Raw genomic sequence first — 8,572 nt, forward strand, 5'->3', positions numbered from 1 at the left:
ACCTCCAAAACGATCAAACCTTACATACCATATGATCACTAAGGCTTATTCTTTGTGGTCTTTCCCCCATATGGTGCCTATATGGACACAAGAACTTTCAGAGATTTAAGTTTTTTAATTTGGTTGTATCATTTCTTCCTTGTCCTAAGCTTCGCTCGCCACCATAAGCCACTGCCACATGTGGAGCTACTGCCTTATGCTAGCTCTGTGCCTACCTCAATCTCCCTAATGTCTCACAAAATTAGAGCTGCCTTTCCCTAAAATAACTAAAAGATCATTTGCATTAATGTTGGTATCCTAGTACAGGAAGAGGTCTGTATTAAGAGATAAATTTTACAGTGATAGGCAAACACCATTATATTGAGGCAAATGCTTTTTAAAAGAGATGGCACATATTTCATATCGGTTCTCACAGGGAAGTATTTCAAGTTTCTAAATTCATGCTGACTGAAACTCTGGCATTTTAAAAACCAGATGTGTTTGTTTAAAACTTTCTTCTCATCTGTAATACTATTAGGCAATCAAAAAACTATAGCTGTAAACCAGAGATTTAACAAATGAGTAGCAGAAGAAAATATGAAAGGATCTTCACAGAAGTGAGTAAATAACATAATAATAAATAAAATGGAGAAGAATTTGCTAGCAGTCAAAAAATAAAAACAAAACCAAAACCCACTATGGCCATGAGGAACTTAGAAAGGTCACAGATGATAAAGATCAATTCAAACATCAACCCTTTGATTTTCACTAATTTGTTTCCTGGTCTGAGCCTCATACATTTTAAATAAACCATTGCTTACATTTTTTACTATAGATTTTTACTTAGCCAACTCATATACTGATCTTCATTCTATACCCAATTGTAAGCCCATTATAGGGAAGAGCTCCATGGAATCCATCCTCACTGTGGTTATAGGTCACTTTAACTCCAGCATTCCACAGTCGGGTGACGTACATGAGTCCATCATCTCTTAAGATGTCATACTGACAGGTGATGATATAGGTCAGGTGATGATATAGGCCACGCAACTTGTCATCAGCCAAAAAAGGGGCTGCCCTCATATCTAGGAACCCTGGATAATTTTTAGCCAGCTCAGAACTACTTATGAGTTGGAATATAACAAAAGTGGCCTTTCTTAAACTTCTCAGTGAGCAAGGAAATCCAATTAACAAATTTGAACAGATGGTTTGATTCCATCGGTACATGTTGATTAAAGAACATGATTTTTCAAGTGATCTGTCTGTGGTAAAGTATTCACTCCAGAACCTGATCATGAATGGTTTGGACAGAACTAGAAAGTCTAGGTTTTCCCAATGTGATAGTAAATCCATGTCAAGAGTCTGAAGGGCAAGATATGTTCAAGACTGAAGCTTGAGTTTGATATTGACATCTGGATCTTCTATGAGCTGAAAAACAATTAAAAATAAGTTTCTTGAATAAATAATTTTCATTTGGAAACATTTTTATTTAAAAACAATATATTGATGTGAGATTAATTAAGATTCTCAACAAGATAATCAGAAACAACAAAAATATATCTCAGGAACTTTCCCAATTACAATATTATAGGAATCTATAATATAATACTATTAACGTAAGCAAAATGATTTGTGCTATTTTTTTCATTGGTGGAGAAAGAGACCATCTAATCTGTGATTAAAAAGCAAAATCTCAGGCCAGACACAGTGGGTTATACACTTTGGGAGGTCAAGGTGGGTGGATCACCTGAGGTCAGGAGTTCGATACCAGCCTTGGCCAACATGGTGAAACCCAATCTCTACTAAAAATAGAAAAATTAGTCAGGCATGGTGACGCACATCTGTAATCCCAGCTACTGGGGAGGCTGAGGCAGGAGAATCGCTTGAACCCAGGAGGCAGAGGTTGCAGTGAGCCAAGATCATGCCACTGCACTCCAGCCTGGGTGACAGAGCAAGACTCCGTCTCAAAAAGAAAAAAAAAAAAAAAAAAAAAAAAAAAGATCAAATAACTAAGAATTCTAATTGGCTGTAACACTGAACAAATTAGTTCTGAGTAAGTCCTATGGTCCCTCTGTGAAACATGTGGATCAGATTGATTTGTTTTTTAAATGGGAGTATTTCAAGTGTGTTCTTTCTCTTCCTGCTGCAATCATCTGTATAATTATCTTTTTACATTTCTATATGGCAGTGGTATCCTAATTAGAAAATAACTCTCTCAGTGTTATGTGGGAGATTGGGAGCCATAAATACAAAAATATTTATTAAAGTTAAGCAAGAACATATTAGGATTCTCATTCCTGCTGTAAACGTCTAATTCATTTTAATTTTCATGTTTTAAATATTCAAATTATAGTAGTGTTAAGACAAATATTATCTATAAATCAACATGCATATTTTCAGGGTGTGCGAAAAGTTTCCTGTTAATGGGGTACTAAATTAGGGAAGTAGACACCAGCAATTTGAGTTTTAAGAACGACTTCAGGTGATTCTGATGCAAGCTAAAATTTGGGAGCCACTGGTATAGGTCGTAAATAGTCATTATGCATTCTGGTGCTTCTCAGATCAAAGGTTAATGGGTAAACTGGAAGCCTATTTCTGAAAACTCACAACAGCATTTTCTGTATAGCGCTGAAGAAAGCACAGCATGCTGACATTCTTCCGGGAATATAAATATAACTTTCCAAAAATAAAAAATAAAATATGCACATACTGCAGCAAAACCAAATAGCAGCAAATTTTATTTTATTACATTTAAAGCAAAGTTAATAATAAGAACCACTTAGTAAAATAAAATATTTATAAGTCCATTAGAAAATTTTTATATGAAAATAATTTCTGAATTTAAATAATCAGTGTAGTGTTATAGCTCAAGTAAGATTGCCACACACATTCCATTTAGCTCAATATCTAGTATGAAAGATGCTGTTTACATTAATAGAGGTGTGGTAAATAATTAAGTAGGTAGCTAATAGGTGGTTGATTTTAGATAAGAAAAAACAAAAAATATTTTATATTTTACCAATAAATCAACTTTACAGGTAACTAAATCTTTGAACGTGCAGCTGTTTTATTAAGCTGTCTTTTATTATTAAATAAAATAAGCATAGAAAATCAAGCACATTGTCTGGGCACGGTGGCTCACGCCTGTAATCCCAGAACTTTGGGAGGCCAAGGCAGGCGGATCAGGAGGTCAAGAGCTGGAGACCATCCTGGCCAACAGGGTGAAACCCCGTTTCTACTAAAAATACAAAAATTAGCTGGGCATAGTGGCACGCGCCTGTGATATATGCATATATGCGTGTGTATATATATGCATATATACATATATATGTATATATATTTTTTTTCAGATAGAGTTTTGCTCTTGTCACCCAGGTTGGAGTGCAATGGCGCGATCTGGCTCACTGCAACCTCTGCCTCCCGAGTTTAAGAGATTCTTCTGCCTCAGTCTCCTGAGTAGCTGAGATTACAGGCACCCACCACCATGCCCTGCTATATATATATATTTTTTATTTTTGGTAGACACATGGTTTCACCATGTTGGTCAGGCTGGTCTTGAACTCCTGAGCTCAGGTGATCCACTCGCCTTGGCGTCCCAAAGTGCTGAGATTACAAGCGTGAGCCACCGCAGCAAGCCTACTGTTATATTTCTAAGTATCTTTTTCTCCCATTCTCTTACCTCTCTTTTTGGTATAACATTTTTTTTTTATTTTTTTGAGACGGAGTCTCGCTCTGTCGCCCAGGCTGGAGTGCAGTGGCCGGATCTCAGCTCACTGCAAGCTCCGCCTCCCGAGTTTACGCCATTCTCCTGCCTCAGCCTCCTGAGTAGCTGGGACTACAGGCGCCCACCACCTCGCCCGGCTAGTTTTTTGCATTTTTTTAAGTAGAGATGGGGTTTCACCGTGTTAGCCAGGATGGTCTCGATCTTCTGACCTCGTGATCCGCCCGTCTCCGCCTCCCAACGTGCTGGGATTACAGGCTTGAGCCACCGTGCCCAGCCTTGGTATAACATTTAAAGCACTATTGGATTTTCAGACTGTATCTACTATATCTTTAATCTACTTTTTTGTGTTATTTACCTTTTTGGCTCTTCAAGTTTCATTTTGCGTGGTTACATGAGTTGATATGACTCACCTTTCCCATCTATCAATTTACAAATGATCTCTTCAGCTGTGTAAAATTACTTATGCCATTTTTAAGGTTTTAATTTTTATAAGTTTATTTTTTTGTTTCAGAATTTGTTTTTTTTTTAACAAACCTCGAATTTTCTGCTGAAATTTGTAACCCTCATTTTCACTGAGGAAAGTAGAACAATTGTTTCACGTTCTGTGGCTGATAGCTCTAAGATCTAAATTTTGTAGAGTATTTCTATTGTCTGCTGATTCAACTTGCTTTCCTTCATGGTTTCTTGCTTACTTGTTTGCCCAAGTATATTTTACAGTGTTTTGGGCATTCAATTTCACAAGGTATTTGCAATAATAATTTAAAGACTATGATGGTATCGTATTTCTCCAGCAATGTCTTTTGTGTATTTCAGTCAATCGCACAGTAGTAATTACCACTCACACTACCTTAATTTAATTTAAATTCAAAGCTTGAGGTTCCTCCAGCCATCTGGATGATGTGCAGCAAGGCTTTAAATGGAAGTGAGTTTTGTTTTACATCAGGTTCACTTTGACTCTGAGAGTATATTTCTACAGGGCGTCACTTAAAGAGAGGAGTGATTTATGAGTGTACTCATATCTGCAAGGATTTGAATGTATAACCCTGAGAAGCTTCCAAAGCTCATCTTGGTTTAATTGTTTCCTTTTGACTACCATATGTCTTTAGGGCAGAGAGGATGTTGAGTGCTACAATTATTTTTTGTGAATTTTTCTCTGTTTAGTCTTTTAAAATTTTTGGCCTAGAAGTTTTCTCTATCTTTTTAGCCCTTTACAAGATACTTTAGCTAGATTTTTAATAAGTATGGGTCAGAATTAACTGGTTCATCATTTTAGAAGTCTAAACTCCGTAAGAGGAAAGGCTTATTATGTAATATAATAAAAATAAATTGAGGCTTGAAGAGATTAGTTGGCTTGTCTAAGGTCATAGCTGGACATTGCTTCAGCTCCAATAATCTGTGCCTCCTCATGGGTTAATTGTACTGCACTAGGCCTCTCAGAGCAACAATGTATAGGCAATATATAATTCAATTTTGGGGAAGTTGCATGTATCTGTTCTGTAGTATATTAGAATGAATCACAAAATTTGTATTTTTCCTTTGGCTAGAAATCAGAAAAAGGTTATCTTGAATGTACCAATAACCAAAATTTACACATTTCCAAAGTATATAAAATAAATAATAAAATCAGCGAAAACAATATTTTTTGCACAGTAAATTGAGATGTGATATTTACTATCAAAGTCAGTAGTTCAATTGCAGAATCAGTTATTAAACTACAGACATTCATTTGCAAAGTTTATGTAATTATTTTTCCCTGTAGAAACATTGCTTCTAAGATATCACTGCCTGGTTTATTACATCAAAGAAAAAGTACCTAAAACAATTTTATCCATAATATAGTAGGCTAGTTATAATTATGGAATACTTTAAATTGACAACTTATAGGTGTATAATTTTAACTAAATGTCATATAAACAGTGTGAATAATATATGAAAAGTATAATTTCTTCTGCAAGTATATAATATCTATGAATCTGCTAACATTTTTTTCTAAAAACTTTATCTGAAGTAAATACGTTTAAGCATAGGATATTTAAGAACTAAAGCAAATCTGAGCATCATATCTGTTGGGTCACCGCTGCAGCTGGACTTCCACCAGCAGTGCCTCCGGAAATGCCAATTCTTTTAGGGTCTATACCATATTTTTCAAGAATATCTTGGCATAACAACCATCTTAGTGCATTATATACATCTTCAAATTGATTTGGAAAGTGATATTTAGGTGCTATCTATAGCTGTGGGCAGAATAATAATTTTTAAATCAACCATTTTTAATTAAAAGGTATATGATTTTCTGCTCACTGTAACCCTAAAATCAAAGGTAAACTTTTTCTTTAGCAAACCTGATACTTTGGGTCATCACAAATCCAAAAACAGATTTCATCCTTATGATGATGCTCTATATGAAAACTTTTACAAAGGTCATTTACACAAGTAAACTCTTTAATACAAAACTTGGATTAAGCTTAAAGAAAAAACAAACACACAAGCAGGTGTTACATTTCCCTAGATAAATTTCTTCCAGAATGTTTTTCTTCTGTGATCATTACACTTTGGTGGTAACCAATAAATGGTAAGCAAATCTTCAGAGCTGTTAGATTCTACCTTAATCTAATGGTCAGCTGGCATATGGTCACTACTGTGTTTTTTCAAATGGTTCTTCATTTTTCTACCCATTTTTATTGGGTCCATTTTCCAGGAATTATTGATCTAGAATGCTTTTTGAGAATGGATTTTGCTTATGTTCCCATGTGCAATTTGGTGGCTAATTGCTTCTGGTGAAGGATTTTACTCTGACAAACCTTGTAGTAACTTTGCTTTATCATCTAATCCTCAAAACAACCCTATTAGGTAGAAAATATTATATGATTCCCAGTTTAAAGATGAGGAAACTAAGCTAAAGAGATCACATTCAACTTGTACGAAGTTGCAGAATTAATTTTAGAACCCAAATTTGAACCTGATGGTCTGATTTCAAGGCCCTCATTCTTATTCACTCTCCTAGTGAAAACTAGGCTGGAAATCCAGCAGAGGTAATTTGTCCATAAGATCCAATAGTTTAATTGTATTCTAACTATTTCTAAGCTTCCTGTTTCTGATTCCTGTTTGATCTGATTTATTATTTCCCATGTCTGTTCCTATAATGCTCAAGCTCACTTTCTTTGTGCTCATTCTCTCAATTTCTTGGCATAACCAAAGAAATACCAAAAAACTGAGAGCATTTTCCAATATAAAAGCATCTGGCCAAAACCCAAACAAACCAAGGGTGCTCTTACTTGGTTGATACAACAACAGCATCAAGTCTATTGGTTCTTCGTCTTGACAGAAGGTCATAATTAAACAAAGCTGAAATATTTTTTAAAAAAGAAGCAGCCAAATGAATTGATGAGTGTTTTTTTCAACAGAAAGCCTACCTACTAGTACACCTTGTTCCTCATTGATATACTCTAGAAAAAATATTTCTAATATTTTATTGTAATTATAGAACATTAATTCTTCCCAGTGTTCCTTTTACATGTGCATTGTCAGCTTTCTCATTCATTCCTACATTTTTACACTGGATTGTTTAAACCAGTTTTTTCTCCTCAAGATTAATCTCTGCCTCCTTCATTTAGCAGGTGTTAGGTGTTGAAAGTACAAACACATTTATATTAGCTCCAACTTTAAGGAAGTCACAGTCTACTGGAGACAGGGGTAGGGAGGGAAGGCATACAAACCAAAAGCAGTAATGCAAAATAATAGTTTCTTTAATAGAGTACAGAAAGTGCTCTTTGGAAATCAAATTAGAATTCACAAAAACTCCCAGAGAGAGATACAGAAGAGTAAATAGGAAGTAGAGAGAGCTAAGACTTGAATTAGGTATTCATATTTTCTTGGCAGACAAGAAAGAATGTGTTTTGTTCTGTTTTGTTGTTTTGTTTTGTTTTGGTATGTGTATGAATTGGGGATGGGTCACACTTGTTTGCTATGGGGCTTGGTCAAATGCAGATAAGAAAATTGTTAAAAGACAAATAGAATTTGGTAGTAGCAAGTGTCAGGAGAAATCATACAGTGGTGAAGGAGAAGTAACAGGATATGAGGTTCTTACAAAACCCATCTCTTGGGGGCCATGGAAAGAGGAGTAGATATTATTATCTTGTAACGTTTCCAAAATCAGGTGCTGAGTAATCTTGACATGTCAAATACACACTAAGTCTTAAGTTTTTATTTAACCTTTACTATAAAAAGTCATGCTCATATTTTTTATTGGAATACATATTTTTATGTTTTTCTTTAACATTGAAATAGTATTAGGCAAATGTTTTTTTTTTTTTCTGAGTGTATTCTTACTTAGTTCCTTTACCTTAGTAAACATATTTTCATTTTTCACAGATACTTTGATGTAAAAGTTTTCAAAGAAGGTCTTTGGGCAGAAGAGACTCATGGAAACGGGTATGTCATACTCAGGTTTTGTGTTAGAAACATCACTGCATTGTTAAGTGATGACCTTACTATCTGAATTTAGAGAAAATGATAGAATCACCCCATTTACTTCTCCAATTTACATTCCCAATCTACATCAATACCCATCAACATCTACTTTCCTTCTGTCACAAATGAAGATATGTCCCTCTTCCTGTGTGTTGCCAATTCTTCCCATCCACATTGAATCCAATTTGCTTCCATATTCTCTAGGTCAGATAAACCCCCATCCCTTCCTCTAGCTAGCACTCCCCACATTTCTCCAATGTACCTCAATTTACCACCATCTTAACTTCAGCTTATAATCATGTTCCTAGACCTCCCATACATAATTATAAAATATATATAATAAAAACATATAATATAAAATATATTTGTATACAAATAAAATAATTTTAGATTCTATAG

At 34.9% G+C, this 8,572-nt stretch overlaps 1 pseudogene; it reads right to left on the bottom strand.

The window, feature by feature from the left end:
* Positions 1 to 360: 360 nt before the first annotated feature.
* Positions 361 to 8,572, bottom strand: part of LOC105534126 — a 24,007-nt pseudogene continuing 15,795 nt past the window's right edge.

This window comes from Mandrillus leucophaeus, unplaced genomic scaffold (genome assembly GCF_000951045.1).
Source record: "Mandrillus leucophaeus isolate KB7577 unplaced genomic scaffold, Mleu.le_1.0 Scaffold130, whole genome shotgun sequence".
In the NCBI taxonomy this organism is placed as follows: Eukaryota; Metazoa; Chordata; class Mammalia; order Primates; family Cercopithecidae; genus Mandrillus; species Mandrillus leucophaeus.